Source organism: Dromaius novaehollandiae, chromosome 11, assembly GCF_036370855.1.
Source record: "Dromaius novaehollandiae isolate bDroNov1 chromosome 11, bDroNov1.hap1, whole genome shotgun sequence".
NCBI classification, from domain to species: domain Eukaryota; kingdom Metazoa; phylum Chordata; class Aves; order Casuariiformes; family Dromaiidae; genus Dromaius; species Dromaius novaehollandiae.
Window position 1 is genome coordinate 1,412,337 of NC_088108.1, and position 17,351 is coordinate 1,429,687.

A 17,351-nucleotide genomic window follows, 5' to 3' on the forward strand; every position below is an offset into this window, starting at 1 on the left:
CTCATGCCTGCTGGCTGTGCTTGTGAGGTCACAGCAGCCTCAGCGCCTCCTAGGCCAGTGGCAGGCTCCTGGCTGCTGGCTGTGCTTGTGAGGTCACAGCAGCCTCAGTGCCTCCTCGGCTGGAGGAAAGTTCATACCTGCTGGCTGTGCTTTGGAGGTCACAGCAGCCTCAGTGCTTCCGAGGTCAGTGGCCAGCAAATGGCTGCTTTCTGTGCTTGTGAGGTGTCAGCAAACTCAGTGCCTCCTAGACCAGTAGAAGGCTCATGGCTCCTGGCTGTGCTTGTGAGGTCACAGCAGCCTCAGTGCCTCCTAGGGCAGTTGCATGCTCATGCCTGCTGGCTGTGCTTGGGAGGTCACAGCAGCCTCAGTGCCTCCTAGACCAGTAGAAGGCTCCTGGCTGCTGGCTGTGCTTGTGAGGTCATAGCAGCCTCAGTGCCTCCTAGGCCAGTGGCAGGCTCCTGGCTGCTGGCTGTTCTTGTGAGGTCACAGCAGACTCAGTGCCTCCGAGGCCAGTGGCAGGCTCCTGGCTGCTGCCTGTGCTTGTGAGGTCACAGCAGCCTCAGTGCCTCTGTGGCCAGTGGCAGGCTCATGGCTGCTGGCTGTGCTTGTGAGGTCACAGCAGCTGGAATGCCTCCTAGGCCAGTTGCAGACTCATGGCTGTTGGCTGTGCTTCTGAGGTCACAGCAGCCTCAGTGCCTCCCAGGCCAGTGGCAGGCTCCTGGCTGCTGGGTGTGCTTGGGAGGTCACAGCAGCCTCAGTGATTCCAACGTTAGTCTACAGCGCCCACTGCTGGCTGTGCTTGTGAGGTCACAGCAGTCTGAAAGTCTCCGAGGTCAGCTGCATGCTCATGGCTGCTGGCTCTGCTTGTGAGGTGATAGCAGCCTCAGTGCCTCCTAGGCCACTGGCAGGCACATGGCTGCCGGCTGTGCTTGTGAGGTCACAGCAGCCTCAGTGCCTCATAGCTTAGTGTTTAGCGCCCCCTGCTGGCTGTGCTTGGGAAGTCACAGCAGCCTGGGTGCCTCCTAGGCCAGTGGCAGGCTCCTGGCTGCTGCCTGTGCTTGTGAGATCACAGCAGCCTCCATGCCTCCTAGGTCAGTGGCTCATTCATGGCTGGGGGCTGTGCTTGTGAGGTCCTAGCAGCCTCAGTGCCTCCTAGGCCAGTGCCAGGCTCATGGCTGCTGGCTGTTTTTGGGAGGTCACAGCAGCCTCAGTGCCTCTGAGGCCAGTGGCAGGCGCATGGCTGCTGCCTGTGCTTGGGAGGTCACAGCCTCCTAAGTACCTCCTAGGCCACTGGCAAGCTCCTGCCTGCTGGCTGTGCTTGGGAGGTCACAGCAGCCTCAGTGCCTCTTTTGCCAGGGGCAGGCTCCTGGCTGCTGCCTGTGCTTGGGAGGTCACAGCAGCCTCAGTGACTCCTATGTTAGTCTACAGCGCCCACTGCTGCCTGTGCTTGTGAGGTCACAGCAGCCTCAGTGCCTCCAAGGCCAGTGGCAGACTCCTGGCTGCTGGCTGTGCTTGTGAGGTCACAGCAGCCTCAGTGCCTCTGAGGCCAGTGGCCTGCTCATGGCAGCTGGCTGTGCTTGTGAGGTCACAGGAGCGTGACTGCCTCCTAGGTAAGTCTACAGCACCCGTGCTGGCTGTGCTTGTGAGGTCACAGCAGCCTAAGTGCAACCCAGGCTAGTGGCAGGCTCCTGGCTGCTGGCTGTGCTTGGGAGGTCACAGTAGCCTCAGTGCCTCCGAGGCCAGTGGCAGGCTCCTGGCTGCTGGCTGTTCTTGTGAGGTCACCGCAGCCTCAGTGCCTCATAGGTTAGTGGCAATCGCCCCACCTGGCTGTCCTTGTGAGGTCACAGCAGCCTCAGTGCCTCCGAGGCCAGTGTCAGGCTCATGGCTACTGGCTGTGCTTGTGAGGTCGCAGCAGCCTCAGTGCCTCCGAGGTCAGTGGCATGCTCATGGCTGCTGGCTGTGCTTGTGAAGTCACAGCAGCCTCAGCGCGCCCTAGACCAGTGGCAGGCTCCTGGCTGCTGGCTGTGCTTGTGAGGTCACAGCAGCCTCAGTGCCTCCGAGGTCAGTGGCAGTCTCATGGCTGCTGGCTGAGCTTGTGAGGTCGCAGCAGCCTCAGTGCCTCTGAGGTCAGTCGCAGGCTCATGCCTGCTGGCTGTGCTTGTGAGGTCACAGCAGCCTCAGCGCCCCCTAGGCCAGTGGCAGGCTCCTGGATGCTGGCTGTGCTTGTGAGGTCACAGCAATCTAAGTGCCTCCTCGGCCTGGGGAAAGTTCATACCTGCTGGCTGTGCTTGTGAGGTCACAGCAGCCTCAGTGCCTCCGAGGTCAGTGGCCAGCAAATGGCTGCTGGCTGTGCTTGTGAGGTGTCAGCAAACTCACTGCCTCCTAGACCAGTAGAAGGCTCCTGGCTCCTGGCTGTGCTTGTGAGGTCACAGCAGCCTCAGTGCCTCCTACGTCAGTTGCATGCTCATGGCTGCTGGCTGTGCTTGGGAGGTCACAGCAGCCTGAATGCCTAGTAGGCCAGTGGCTCGTTCATGGCTGCTGGCTGTGCTTGTGAGGTCACAGCAGCCCCAGGGCATCATAGATTAGTGGAAAGCGCACCTGCTGGCTGTCCTTCTGAGGTCACCGCAGCCTCAATGCCTCATAGGCCAGTGGCAGGCTCATGGCTGCTGGCTGTGCTTGTGAGGTCACAGCAGCCTCCATGCCTCCTAGGTCAGTGGCTCATTCATGGCTGCCAGCTGTGCTTGTGAGGTCATAACAGCCTCAGTGCCTCCTAGGCCAGTGCCAGGCTCATGGATGCTGGCTGTGCTTGTGAGGTCACAGCAGCCTCACTGCCTCCGAGGCCAGTGGCAGACTCCTGGCTGCTGCCTGTGCTTGTGAGGTCACAGCAGCCTCAGTGCCTCCGAGGTCAGTGGCATGCTCATGGCTGCTGGCTGTTTTTGGGAGGTCACAGCAGCCTCAGTGCCTCTGAGGCCAGTGGCAGGCTAATGGCTACTGCCTGTGCTTGGGAGGTCACATCAGCCTGGGTGCCTTCTGGGTAACTCTGCAGCGCCCCCTGCTGGCTGTGCTTGTGTGGTCACAGCCTCCTAAGTACCTCCTAGGCCACTGGCAAGCTCCTGCCTGCTGGCTGTGCTTGGGAGGTCACAGCAGCCTCAGTGCCTCCGAGGCCAGTGGCAGGCTCCTGGCTGCTGGTTGTGCTTGTGAGGTCACAGCAGCCTCAGTGCCTCCAAGGCCAGTTGCAGACTCCTGGCTGCTGGCTGTGCTTGTGAGGTCACAGCAGCCTCAGGGCCTCATAGGTTAGTGGCAATCGCCCCACCTGCCTGTGCTTGTGAGGTCACAGCAGCCTCAGTGCCTCCTAGGGCCAGTGGCAGGCTCATGACTGCTGGCTGTGCTTGTGAGGTCACAGCAGCCTCCGTGCCTCCGAGGCCAGTGGCAGGCTCATGGCTGCTGGCTGTTTTTGGGAGGTCACAGCAGCCTCAGTGCCTCTGAGGCCAGTGGCAGGCTCCTGGCTGCTGGCTGTGTTTGGGAGGTCACAGCAGCCTGGGTGCCTTCTGGGTAACTCTGCAGCGCCCCCTGCTGGCTGCGCTTGTGAGGTCACAGTAACCTCAGTGCCTCCTAGGCCAGTTGCAGGCGCATGGCTGCTGGCTGTGCTTGTGAGGTCACAGCCTCCTAAGTACCTCCTAGGCCACTGGCAAGCTCCTGCCTGCTGGCTGTGCTTGGGAGGTCACAGCAGCCTCAGTGCCTCCTAGGCCAGTGGCAGGCTCCTGGCTGCTGGCTGTGCTTGTGAGGTCACAGCAGCCTCAGTGCCTCTGTTGCCAGTGGCAGGCTCATGGTTGCTGGCTGTGCTTGTGAGGTCACAGCAGCTGGAATGCCTCCTAGGCCAGTTGCAGACTCATGGCTGTTGGCTGTGCTTCTGAGGTCACAGCAGCCTCAGTGCCTCCCAGGCCAGTGGCAGGCTCCTGGCTGCTGCCTGTGCTTGGGAGGTCACAGCAGCCTCAGTGATTCCAACGTTAGTCTACAGCGCCCACTGCTGGCTGTGCTTGTGAGGTCACAGCAGCCTGAAAGTGTCCGAGGTCAGCTGCATGCTCATGGCTGCTGGCTCTGCTTGTGAGGTGATAGCAGCCTCAGTGCCTCCTAGGCCACTGGCAGGCACATGGCTGCCGACTGTGCTTGTGAGGTCACAGCAGCCTCAGTGCCTCCTAGGTAACTCTACAGCGCCCCCTGCTGGCTGTGCTTGGGAAGTCACAGCAGCCTGGGTGCCTCCTAGGCCAGTGTCAGACTCATGGCTGCTGGCTGTGCTTGTGAGGTCACAGCAGCCTCAGTGCCTCTAAGGCCAGTGGCAGGCTCATGGCTGCTGGCTGTGCTTGGGAGGTCAGAGCAGACTCAGTGCCTCTGAGGCCAGTGGCAGGCTCATGGCTGTTGCCTGTTCTTGTGAGGTCACCGCAGCCTCAGTGCCTCATAGGTTAGTCGCAATCGCCCCACCTGGCTGTCCTTGTGAGGTCACAGGAGCCTCAGTGCCTCCTAGGGCCAGTGGCAGGCTCATGGCTGCTGGCTGTGCTTGTGAGGTCGCAGCAGCCTCAGTGCCTTCTAGGGCAGTTGCATGCTCATGCCTGCTGGCTGTGCTTGTGAGGTCACAGCAGCCTCAGTGCCTCCGAGATCAGTGGCCAGCAAATGGCTGCTGGCTGTGCTTGTGAGGTGCCAGCAAACTCAGTGCCTCCTAGACCAGTAGAAGGCTCATGGCTCCTGGCTGTGCTTGTGAGGTCACAGCAGCCTCAGTGCCTCCTACGTCAGTTGCATGCTCATGGCTGCTGGCTGTGCTTGGGAGGTCACAGCAGCCTGAAAGCCTAGTAAGCCAGTGGCTCGTTCATGGCTGCTGGCTGTGCTTGTGAGGTCACAGCAGCCCCAGGGCATCATAGGTTAGTGGAAAGCGCACCTGCTGACTGTCCTTCTGAGGTCACCGCAGCCTCAATGCCTCCTAGGCCAGTGGCAGGCTCCCTGCGGCTGGCTGTGCTTGTGAGATCACAGCAGCCTCCATGCCTCCTAGGTCAGTGGCTCATTCATGGCTGGGGGCTGTGCCTGTGAGGTCATAGCAGCCTCAGTGCCTCCGAGGTCAGTGGCATGCTCATGGCTGCTGGCTGTTTTTGGAGGTCACAGCAGTCTCAGTGCCTCCGAGGCCAGTGGCAGGCTCATGGCTGCTGGCTGTGGTTGTAAGGTCACGGCAACCTCAGTGCCTCCGAGGCCAGTGGCAGGCTCCTGGCTGCTGCCTGTGCTTGTGAGGTCACAGCAGCCTCAGTGCCTCATAGCTTAGTGTTTAGCGCCCCCTGCTGGTTGTGTTTGTGAGATAACAGCAGCCTCAGTGCCTCTGAGGCCAGTGGCAGGCTCATGGCTGCTGGCTGTGCTTGTGAGGTCACAGCAGCCTGAATGCCTCCTAGACCAGTTGCAGAGTCATGGCTGCTGGCTGTGCTTCTGAGGTCACAGCAGCCTCACTGCCTCCTAGGCCAGTGGCAGGTTCACGGCTGCTGGCTGTGCTTGTGAGATAACAGCAGCCTCAGTGCCTCTTTTGCCAGGGGCACGCTCCTGGCTGCTGGCTGTGCTTGTGAGGTCACAGCAGCCTGAATGCCTCCTAGGCCAGTTGCAGACTTATGGCTGTTGGCTGTGCTTGTGAGGTCACAGCAGCCTCAGTGCCTCCAAGGCCAGTGGCAGACTCCTGGCTGCTGGCTGTGCTTGTGAGGTCACAGCAGCCTCAGTGCCTCATAGGTTAGTGGCAATCGCCCCACCTGGCTGTCCTTGTGAGGTCACAGCAGCCTCAGTGCTTCCTAGGGCCAGTGGCAGTCTCATGGCTGCTGGCTGTGCTTGTGAGGTCACAGCAACCTCAGTGCCTCCTAGGGCAGTTGCATGCTCATGCTGCTGGCTGTGCTTGTGAAGTCACAGCAGCCTCAGCACGCCCTAGACCAGTGGCAGGCTCCTGGATGCTGGCTGTGCTTGTGAGGTCACAGCAGCCTCAGTGCCTCCGAGGTCAGTGGCCAGCAAATGGCTGCTGGCTGTGCTTGTGAGGTGTCAGCAAGCTCAGTGCCTCCTAGAGTAGTAGAAGGCTCATGGCTGCTGGCTGTGCTTGTGAGGTCACAGCAGCCTCAGTGCCTCCTACGTCACTTGCATGCTCCTGGATGCTGGCTGTGCTTGGGAGGTCACAGCAGCCTGAATGCCTAGTAGGCCAGTGGCTCGTTCATGGCTGCTGGCTGTGGTTGTGAGGTCACAGCAGCCCCAGGGCATCATAGGTTAGTGGAAAGCCCACCTGCTGGCTGTCCTTCTGAGGTCACCACAGCCTCAATGCCTCCTAGGCCAGTGGCAGGCTCCCTGCGGCTGGCTGTTCTTGTCAGATCACAGCAGCCTCCATGCCTCCTAGGTCAGTGGCTCATTCATGGCTGGGGGCTGTGCTTGTGAGGTCATAGCAGCCTCAGTGCCTCCTAGGCCAGTGGCAGGCTCCTGGCTGCTGCCTGTGCTTGTGAGGTCACAGCAGCCTCAGTGCCTCCGAGGTCAGTGGCATGCTCATGGTTGCTGGCTGTTTTTGGGAGGTCACAGCAGCCTCAGTGCCTCTGAGGCCAGTGGCAGGCTCATGGCTGCTGGCTGTGCTTGGGAGGTCACAGCAGCCTGGGTGCCTTCTGGGTAACTCTGCAGCGCCCCCTGCTGGCTGCGCTTGTGAGGTCACAGTAACCTCAGTGCCTCCTAGGCCAGTTGCAGGCGCATGGCTGCTGGCTGTGCTTGTGAGGTCACAGCCTCCTAAGTACCTCCTAGGCCACTGGCAAGCTGCCGCCTGCTGGCTGTGCTTGGGAGGTCACAGCAGCCTCAGTGCCTCCTAGGCCAGTGGCAGGCTCATGGCTGCTGGCTGTGCTTGTGAGGTCACAGCAGCCTCAGTGCCTCCAAGGCCAGTGGCAGGCTCCTGGCTGCTGGCTGTGCTTGTGAGGTCACAGCAGCCTCAGTGCCTCCGAGGCCAGTGGCCTGCTCATGGCGGCTGGCTGTGCTTCTGAGGTCACAGCAGCCTCAGTGCCTCCGAGGCCAGTGGCAGGCTCCTGGCTGCTGGCTGTGCTTGTGAGGTCACAGCAGCCTCAGTGCCTCATAGGTTAGTGGCAATCGCCCCACCTGGCTGTGCTTGTGAGGTCACAGGAGCCTCAGTGCCTCCTAGGGCCAGTGGCAGGCTCATGGCTGCTGGCTGTGCTTGTGAGGTCACAGCAACCTCAGTGCCTCCTAGGGCAGTTGCATGCTCATGCCTGCTGGCTGTGCTTGTGAAGTCACAGCAGCCTCAGTGCCTCCAAGGCCAGTGGCAGGCTCCTGGCTGCTGGCTGTGCTTGTGAGGTCACAGCAGCCTCAGTGCCTCTGAGGCCAGTGGCCTGCTCATGGCGGCTGGCTGTGCTTGTGAGGTCACAGCAGCCTCAGTGCCTCCGAGGCCAGTGGCAGGCTCCGGGCTGCTGGCTGTGCTTGTGAGGTCACAGCAGCCTCAGTGCCTCATAGGCTAGTGGCAATCGCCCCACCTGGCTGTCCTTGTGAGGTCACAGGAGCCTCAGTGCCTCCTAGGGCCAGTGGCAGGCTCATGACTGCTGGCTGTGCTTGGGAGGTACAGGAGCCTCAGTGCCTCCTAGGGTAGTTGCATGCTCATGCCTGCTGGCTGTGCTTGTGAGGTGTCAGCAACCTCAGTGCCTCCGAGGCCAGTGGCAGACTCATGGCTGCTGGCTGTGTTTGTGAGGTCGCAGCAGCCTCAGTGCCTCCTAGGGCAGTTGCATGCTCATGCCTGCTGGCTGTGCTTGTGAGGTCACAGCAGCCTCAGCGCCTCCTAGGCCAGTGGCAGGCTCCTGGATGCTGGCTGTGCTTGTGAGGTCACAGCAGCCTAAGTGCCTCCTCGGCTGGAGGAAAGTTCATACCTGCTGGCTGTGCTTTGGAGGTCACAGCAGCCTCAGTGCCTCCGAGGTCAGTGGCCAGCAAAAGGCTGCTGGCTGTGCTTGTGAGGTCACAGCAGCCTCAGTGCCTCCTTCGTCAGTTGCATGCTCCTGGATGCTGGCTGTGCTTGGGAGGTCACAGCAGCCTCAGTGCCTCCTAGGCCAGTGGCAGGCGCATGGCTGCTGCCTGTGCTTGTGAGGTCAGAGCAGACTCAGTGCCTCCGAGGCCAGTGGCAGGCTCCTGGCTGCTGCCTGTGCTTGTGAGGTCACAGCAGCCTCAGTGCCTCATAGCTTAGTGTTTAGCGCCCCCTGCTGGCTGTGCTTGTGAGATAACATCAGCCTCAGTGCCTCTGTGGCCAGTGGCAGGCTCATGGCTGCTGGCTGTGCTTGTGAGGTCACAGCAGCCTCAGTGCCTCCCAGGCCAGTGGCAGGCTCCTGGCTGCTGGATGTGCTTGGGAGGTCACAGCAGCCTCAGTGATTCCTACGTTAGTCTACAGCGCCCACTGCTGGCTGTGCTTGTGAGGTCAGAGCAGCCTGAAAGTCTCCGAGGTCAGTTGCATGCTCATGGCTGCTGGCTCTGCTTGTGAGGTGATAGCAGCCTCAGTGCCTCCTAGGCCACTGGCAGGCACATGGCTGCCGGCTGTGCTTGTGAGGTGTCAGCAAACTCAGTGCCTCCTAGGCCAGTGGCAGGCTCATGGCTGCTGGCTGTGCTTGGGAGGTCACAGCAGCCTCAGTGCCTCCGAGGCCAGTGGCAGGCTCCTGGCTGCTGGCTGTGCTTGTGAGGTCACAGCAGCCTCAGTGCCTCCTAGGCCAGTGGCAGGCTCCTGGCAGCAGCCTGTGCTTGTGAGTTCACAGCAGCCTCAGTGCCTCATAGTTTAGTGTTTAGCGCCCCCTGCTGGCTGTGCTTGTGAGATAACAGCAGCCTCAGTGCCTCTGTGACCAGTGGCATGCTCATGGCTGCTGGCTGTTTTTGGGAGGTCACAGCAGCCTCAGTGCCTCTGAGGCCAGTGGCAGGCTCATGGCTGCTGGCTGTGCTTGGGAGGTCACAGCAGCCTGGGTGCCTTCTGGGTAACTCTGCAGCGCCCCCTGCTTTCTGCGCTTGTGAGGTCACAGTAACCTCAGTGCCTCCTAGGCCAGTGGCAGGCGCATGGCTGCTGGCTGTGCTTGGGAGGTCAAAGCAGCCTCAGTGCCTCCGAGGCCAGTGGCAGGTTCCTGGCTGCTGGCTGTGCTTGTGAGGTCACCGCAGCCTCAGTGCCTCATAGGTTAGTGGCAATCGCCCCACCTGGCTGTCCTTGTGAGGTCACAGGAGCCTCAGTGCCTCCTAGGGCCAGTGGCAGGCTCATGACTGCTGGCTGTGCTTGGGAGGTACAGCAACCTCAGTGCCTCCTAGGCCAGTGGCAGGCTCCTGGCTGCTGGCTGTGCTTTGGAGGTCACAGCAGCCTCAGTGCCTCCTAGGCCAGTGGCAGGCTCATGGCTGGGGGCTGTGCTTGTGAGGTCACAGCATCCTCAGTGCCTCCGAGGCCAGTGGCAGGCTCCTGGCTGCTGGCTGTGCTTGTGAGGTCACAGCAGCCTCAGTGCCTCCTAGGCCAGTGGCAGGCTCCTGGCTGCAGCCTGTGCTTGTGAGTACACAGCAGCCTCAGTGCCTCATAGTTTAGTGTTTAGCGCCCCCTGCTGGCTGTGCTTGTGAGGACACCGCAGCCTCAGTGCCTCCTAGGCCAGTGGCAGGCTCCTGGCTGCTGGCTGTGGTTGTGAGGTGTCAGCAAACTCAGTGCCTCCTAGGCCAGTGGCAGGCTCATGGCTGCTGGCTGTGCTTGTGAGGCCACAGCAGCCTACGTGCCTCCGAGGCCAGGGGCAGACTCCTGGATGCTGCCTGTGCTTGTGAGGTCACAGCAGCCTCAGTGCCTCCGAGGTCAGTGGCATGCTCATGGCTGCTGGCTGTTTTTGGGAGGTCACAGCAGCCTCAGTGCCTCTGTGGCCAGTGGCAGGCTCATGGCTGCTGGCTGTGCTTGGGAGGTCACAGCAGCCTGGGTGCCTTCTGGGTAACTCTGCAGCGCCCCCTGCTTTCTGCGCTTGTGAGGTCACAGTAACCTCAGTGCCTCCTAGGCCAGTTGCAGGCGCATGGCTGCTGGCTGTGCTTGGGAGGTCAAAGCAGCCTCAGTGCCTCCGAGGCCAGTGGCAGGTTCCTGGCTGCTGGCTGTGCTTGTGAGGTCACCGCAGCCTCAGTGCCTCATAGGTTAGTGGCAATCGCCCCACCTGGCTGTCCTTGTGAGGTCACAGGAGCCTCAGTGCCTCCTAGGGCCAGTGGCAGGCTCATGACTGCTGGCTGTGCTTGGGAGGTACAGCAACCTCAGTGCCTCCTAGGCCAGTGGCAGGCTCCTGGCTGCTGGCTGTGCTTTGGAGGTCACAGCAGCCTCAGTGCCTCCTAGGCCAGTGGCAGGCTCATGGCTGGGGGCTGTGCTTGTGAGGTCACAGCATCCTCAGTGCCTCCGAGGCCAGTGGCAGGCTCCTGGCTGCTGGCTGTGCTTGTGAGTTCACAGCAGCCTCAGTGCCTCATAGTTTAGTGTTTAGCGCCCCCTGCTGGCTGTGCTTGTGAGGACACCGCAGCCTCAGTGCCTCATAGGTTAGTGGCAATCGCCCCACCTGGCTGTCCTTGTGAGGTCACAGGAGCCTCAGTGCCTCCTAGGGCCAGTGGCAGGCTCATGACTGCTGGCTGTGCTTGGGAGGAACAGGAGCCTCAGTGCCTCCTAGGGCAGTTGCAAGCTCATGCCTGCTGGCTCTGCTTGTGAGGTGTCAGCAACCTCAGTGCCTCCTAGGCCAGTGGCAGACTCATGGCTGCTGGCTGTGCTTGTGAGGTCGCAGCAGCCTCAGTGCCTCCTAGGGCAGTTGCATGCTCATGCCTCCTGGCTGTGCTTGTGAGGTCATAGCAGCCTCAGTGCCTCCGAGGCCAGTGGCAGGCTCATGGCTGCTGGCTGTGCTTGGGAGGTCACAGCAGCCTCAGTGCCTCCGAGGCCAGTGGCAGGCTCCTGGCTGCTGGCTGTGCTTGTGAGGTCACAGCAGCCTCAGTGCCTCCTAGGCCAGTGGCAGGCTCCTGGCAGCAGCCTGTGCTTGTGAGTTCACAGCAGGCTCAGTGCCTCATAGTTTAGTGTTTAGCGCCCCCTGCTGGCTGTGCTTGTGAGATAACAGCAGCCTCAGTGCCTCTGTGACCAGTGGCAGGCTGATGGCTGCTGGCTGTGCTTGGGAGGTCACAGCTGCTGGAATGCCTCCTAGGCCAGTTGCAGACTCATGGCTGTTGGCTGTGCTTCTGAGGTCACAGCAGCCTCGGTGCCTCCCACGCCAGTGGCAGGCTCCTGGCTGCTGGATGTGCTTGGGAGGTCACAGCAGCCTCAGTGATTCCTACGTTAGTCTACAGCGCCCACTGCTGGCTGTGCTTGTGAGGTCACAGCAGCCTGAAAGTCTCCAAGGTCAGTTGCATGCTCATGGCTGCTGGCTCTGCTTGTGAGGTGATAGCAGCCTCAGTGCCTCCTAGGCCACTGGCAGGCACATGGCTGCCGGCTGTGCTTGTGAGGTCACAGCAGCCTCAGTGCCTCATAGGTAACTCTACAGCGCCCCCTGCTGGCTGTGCTTGGGAGGTCACAGCAGCGTCAGTGCTCCTTTTGCCAGGGGCAGGCTCCTGGCTGCTAGTTGTGCTTGGGAGGTCACAGCAGCCTGGGTGCCTCCTAGGCCAGTGTCAGACTCACGGCTGCTGGCTGTGCTTGTGAGGTCACAGCAGCCTCAGCGCCTCTAAGGCCAGTGGCAGGCTCATGGCTGCTGGCTGTGCTTGGGAGGTCAGAGCAGACTCAGTGCCTCCGAGGCCAGTGGCAGGCTCATGGCTGCTGGCTGTGCTTGTGAGGTCGCAGCAGCCTCAGTGCCTCCAAGGCCAGTGGCAGGCTCCTGGCTGCTGCCTGTGCTTGTGAGGTCACAGCAGCCTCAGTGTCTCCGAGGCCAGTGGCAGGCTCATGGCTGCTGGCTGTGCTTGGGAGGTCACAGCAGCCTGGGTGCCTTCTGGGTAACTCTGCAGCGCCCCCTGCTGGCTGCGCTTGTGAGGTCACAGTAACCTCAGTGCCTCCTAGGCCAGTTGCAGGCGCATGGCTGCCGGCTGTGCTTGTGAGGTCACAGCCTCCTAAGTACCTCCTAGGCCACTGGCAAGCTCCTGCCTGCTGGCTGTGCTTGGGAGGTCACAGCAGCCTCAGTGCCTCCTAGGCCAGTGGCAGGCGCATGGCTGCTGGCTGTGCTTGTGAGGTCACAGCAGCCTCAGTGCCTCCAAGGCCAGTGGCAGGCTCCTGGCTGCTGGCTGTGCTTGTGAGGTCACAGCAGCCTCAGTGCTTCTGAGGCCAGTGGCCTGCTCATGGCGGCTGGCTGTGCTTGTGAGGTCACAGCAGCCTCAGTGCCTCCGAGGCCAGTGGCAGGCTCCTGGCTGCTGTCTGTGCTTGTGAGGTCACCGCAGCCTCAGTGCCTCATAGGCTAGTGGCAATCGCCCCACCTGGCTGTCCTTGTGAGGTCACAGGAGCCTCAGTGCCTCCTAGGGCCAGTGGCAGGCTCATGACTGCTGGCTGTGCTTGGGAGGTACAGGAGCCTCAGTGCCTCCTAGGGTAGTTGCATGCTCATGCCTGCTGGCTGTGCTTGTGAGGTGTCAGCAACCTCAGTGCCTCCGAGGCCAGTGGCAGACTCATGGCTGCTGGCTGTGCTTGTGAGGTCGCAGCAGCCTCAGTGCCTCCTAGGGCAGTTGCATGCTCCTGGATGCTGGCTGTGCTTGTGAGGTCACAGCAGCCTCAGCGCCTCCTAGGCCAGTGGCAGGCTCCTGGATGCTGGCTGAGCTTGTGAGGTCACAGCAGCCTAAGTGCCTCCTCGGCTGGAGGAAAGTTCATACCTGCTGGCTGTGCTTTGGAGGTCACAGCAGCCTCACTGCCTCCGAGGTCAGTGGCCAGCAAAAGGCTGCTGGCTGTGCTTGTGAGGTCACAGCAGCCTCAGTGCCTTCTACGTCAGTTGCATGCTCCTGGATGCTGCCTGTGCTTGGGAGGTCACAGCAGCCTCAGTGCCTCCTAGGCCAGTGGCAGGCGCATGGCTGCTGCCTGTGCTTGTGAGGTCACAGCAGACTCAGTGCCTCCGAGGCCAGTGGCAGGCTCCTGGCTGCTGGCTGTGCTTGTGAGGTCACAGCAGCCTCAGTGCCTCATAGCTTAGTGTTTAGCGCCCCCTGCTGGCTGTGCTTGTGAGATAACAGCAGCCTCAGTGCCTCTGTGGCCAGTGGCAGGCTCATGGCTGCTGGCTGTGCTTCTGAGGTCACAGGAGCCTCAGTGCCTCCCAGGCCAGTGGCAGGCTCCTGGCTGCTGGATGTGCTTGGGAGGTCACAGCAGCCTCAGTGATTCCTACGTTAGTCTACAGCGCCCACTGCTGGCTGTGCTTGTGAGGTCACAGCAGCCTGAAAGTCTCCGAGGTCAGTTGCATGCTCATGGCTGCTGGCTCTGCTTGTGAGGTGATAGCAGCCTCAGTGCCTCCTAGGCCACTGGCAGGCACATGGCTGCCGGCTGTGCTTGTGAGGTGTCAGCAAACTCAGTGCCTCCTAGGCCAGTGGCAGGCTCATGGCTGCTGGCTGTGCTTGTGAGGTCACAGCAGCCTCCGTGCCTCCGAGGCCAGTGGCAGGCTCCTGGATGCTGCCTGTGCTTGTGAGGTCACAGCAGCCTCAGTGCCTCCGAGGTCAGTGGCATGCTCATGGCTGCTGGCTGTTTTTGGGAGGTCACAGCAGCCTCAGTGCCTCTGAGGCCAGTGGCAGGCTCATGGCTGCTGGCTGTGCTTGGGAGGTCACAGCAGCCTGGGTGCCTTCTGGGTAACTCTGCAGCGCCCCCTGCTGGCTGCGCTTGTGAGGTCACAGTAACCTCAGTGCCTCCTAGGCCAGTTGCAGGCGCATGGCTGCTGGCTGTGCTTGTGAGGTCACAGCCTCCTAAGTACCTCCTAGGCCACTGGCAAGCTCCTGCCTGCTGGCTGTGCTTGGGAGGTCACAGCAGCCTCAGTGCCTCCTAGGCCAGTGGCAGGCTCCTGGCTGCTGGCTGTGCTTGTGAGGTCACAGCAGCCTAAGTGCCTCCTCGGCTGGAGGAAAGTTCATACCTGCTGGCTGTGCTTTGGAGGTCACAGCAGCCTCAGTGCCTCCGAGGTCAGTGGCCAGCAAAAGGCTGCTGGCTGTGCTTGTGAGGTCACAGCAGCCTCAGTGCCTCCTACGTCAGTTGCATGCTCCTGGATGCTGGCTGTGCTTGGGAGGTCACAGCAGCCTCAGTGCCTCCTAGGCCAGTGGCAGGCGCATGGCTGCTGCCTGTGCTTGTGAGGTCACAGCAGACTCAGTGCCTCCGAGGCCAGTGGCAGGCTCCTGGCTGCTGGCTGTGCTTGTGAGGTCACAGCAGCCTCAGTGCCTCATAGCTTAGTGTTTAGCGCCCCCTGCTGGCTGTGCTTGTGAGATAACAGCAGCCTCAGTGCCTCTGTGGCCAGTGGCAGGCTCATGGCTGCTGGCTGTGCTTCTGAGGTCACAGCAGCCTCAGTGCCTCCCAGGCCAGTGGCAGGCTCCTGGCTGCTGGCTGTGCTTGGGAGGTCACAGCAGCCTCAGTGATTCCTACGTTAGTCTACAGCGCCCACTGCTGGCTGTGCTTGTGAGGTCACAGCAGCCTGAAAGTCTCCGAGGTCAGTTGCATGCTCATGGCTGCTGGCTCTGCTTGTGAGGTGATAGCAGCCTCAGTGCCTCCTAGGCCACTGGCAGGCACATGGCTGCCGGCTGTGCTTGTGAGTTGTCATCAAACTCAGTGCCTCCTAGGCCAGTGGCAGGCTCATGGCTGCTGGCTGTGCTTGTGAGGTCACAGCAGCCTCCGTGCCTCCGAGGCCAGTGGCAGGCTCCTGGATGCTGCCTGTGCTTGTGAGGTCACAGCAGCCTCAGTGCCTCTGAGGCCAGTGGCAGGCTCATGGCTGCTGGCTGTGCTTGGGAGGTCACAGCAGCCTGGCTGCCTTCTGGGTAACTCTGCAGCGCCCCCTGCTGGCTGCGCTTGTGAGGTCACAGTAACCTCAGTGCCTCCTAGGCCAGTTGCAGGCGCATGGCTGCTGGCTGTGCTTGTGAGGTCACAGCCTCCTAAGTACCTCCTAGGCCACTGGCAAGCTCCTGCCTGCTGGCTGTGCTTGGGAAGTCACAGCAGCCTCAGTGCCTCCTAGGCCAGTGGCAGGTTCCTGGCTGCTGGCTGTGCTTGTGAGGTCACCGCAGCCTCAGTGCCTCATAGGTTAGTGGCAATCGCCCCACCTGGCTGTCCTTGTGAGGTCACAGGAGCCTCAGTGCCTCCTAGGGCCAGTGGCAGGCTCCTGACTGCTGGCTGTGCTTGGGAGGTCACAGCAGCCTCAGTGCCTCCTAGGCCAGTGGCAGGCGCATGGCTGCTGGCTGTGCTTGGGAGGTCACAGCAGCCTCAGTGCCTCCAAGGCCAGTGGCAGGCTCCTGGCTGCTGGCTGTGCTTGTGAGGTCACAGCAGCCTCAGTGCCTCTGAGGTCAGTGGCCTGCACATGGCGGCTGGCTGTCCTTGTGAGGTCACAGCAGCCTCAGTGCCTCCCAGGCCAGTGGCAGGCTCCTGGCTGCTGGCTGTGCTTGTGAGGTCACCGCAGCCTCAGTGCCTCATAGGTTAGTGGCAATCGCCCCACCTGGCTGTCCTTGTGAGGTCATAGCAGCCTCAGTGCCTCCTAGGGCCAGTGGCAGGCTCATGACTGCTGGCTGTGCTTGGGAGGTGTCAGCAACCTCAGTGCCTCCGAGGCCAGTGGCAGACTCATGGCTGCTGGCTGTGCTTGTGAGGTCGCAGCAGTCTCAGCGCCTCCTAGGCCAGTTGCATGCTCATGGCTGCTGGCTGTGCTTGTGAGGTCACAGCAGCCTAAGTGCCTCCTCGGCTGGAGGAAAGCTCATACCTGCTGGCTGTGCTTTGGAGGTCACAGCAGCCTCAGTGCCTCCGAGGTCAGTGGCCAGCAAAAGGCTGCTGGCTGTGCTTGTGAGGTCACAGCAGCCTCAGTGCCTCCTACGTCAGTTGCATGCTCCTGGATGCTGGCTGTGCTTGGGAGGTCACAGCAGCCTCAGTGCCTCCTAGGCCAGTGGCAGGCGCATGGCTGCTGCCTGTGCTTGTGAGGTCACAACAGCCTCAGTGCCTCCGAGGCCAGTGGCAGGCTCCTGGCTGCTGGCTGTGCTTGTGAGGTCACAGCAGCCTCAGTGCCTCATAGCTTAGTGTTTAGCGCCCCCTGCTGGCTGTGCTTGTGAGATAACAGCAGCCTCAGTGCCTCTGTGGCCAGTGGCAGGCTCATGGCTGCTGGCTGTGCTTCTGAGGTGACAGGAGCCTCAGTGCCTCCCAGGCCAGTGGCAGGCTCCTGGCTGCTGGCTGTGCTTGGGAGGTCACAGCAGCCTCAGTGATTCCTACGTTAGTCTACAGCGCCCACTGCTGGCTGTGCTTGTGAGGTCACAGCAGCCTGAAAGTCTCCGAGGTCAGTTGCATGCTCATGGCTGCTGGCTCTGCTTGTGAGGTGATAGCAGCCTCAGTGCCTCCTAGGCCACTGGCAGGCACATGGCTGCCGACTGTGCTTGTGAGGTCACCGCAGCCTCAGTGCCTCATAGGTTAGTGGCAATCGCCCCACCTGCCTGTCCTTGTGAGGTCACAGGAGCCTCAGTGCCTCCTAGGGCCAGTGGCAGGCTCCTGACTGCTGGCTGTGCTTGTGAGGTCACAGCAGCCTAAGTGCCTCCTCGGCTGGAGGAAAGTTCATACCTGCTGGCTGTGCTTTGGAGGTTACAGCAGCCTCAGTGCCTCCGAGGTCAGTGGCCAGCAAAAGGCTGCTGGCTGTGCTTGTGAGGTCACAGCAGCCTCAGTGCCTCCTACGTCAGTTGCATGCTCCTGGATGCTGGCTGTGCTTGGGAGGTCACAGCAGCCTCAGTGCCTCCTAGGCCAGTGGCAGGCGCATGGCTGCTGCCTGTGCTTGTGAGGTCACAGCCTCCTAAGTACCTCCTAGGCCACTGGCAAGCTCCTGCCTGCTGGCTGTGCTTGGGAGGTCACAGCAGCCTCAGTGCCTCCTAGGCCAGTGGCAGGCTCCTGGCTGCTGGCTGTGCTTGTGAGGTCACCGCAGCCTCAGTGCCTCATAGGTTAGTGGCAATCGCCCCACCTGGCTGTCCTTGTGAGGTCACAGGAGCCTCAGTGCCTCCTAGGGCCAGTGGCAGGCTCCTGACTGCTGGCTGTGCTTGTGAGGTCACAGCAGCCTAAGTGCCTCCTCGGCTGGAGGAAAGTTCATACCTGCTGGCTGTGCTTTGGAGGTCACAGCAGCCTCAGTGCCTCTGAGGTCAGTGGCCAGCAAAAGGCTGCTGGCTGTGCTTGTGAGGTCACAGCAGCCTCAGTGCCTCCTACG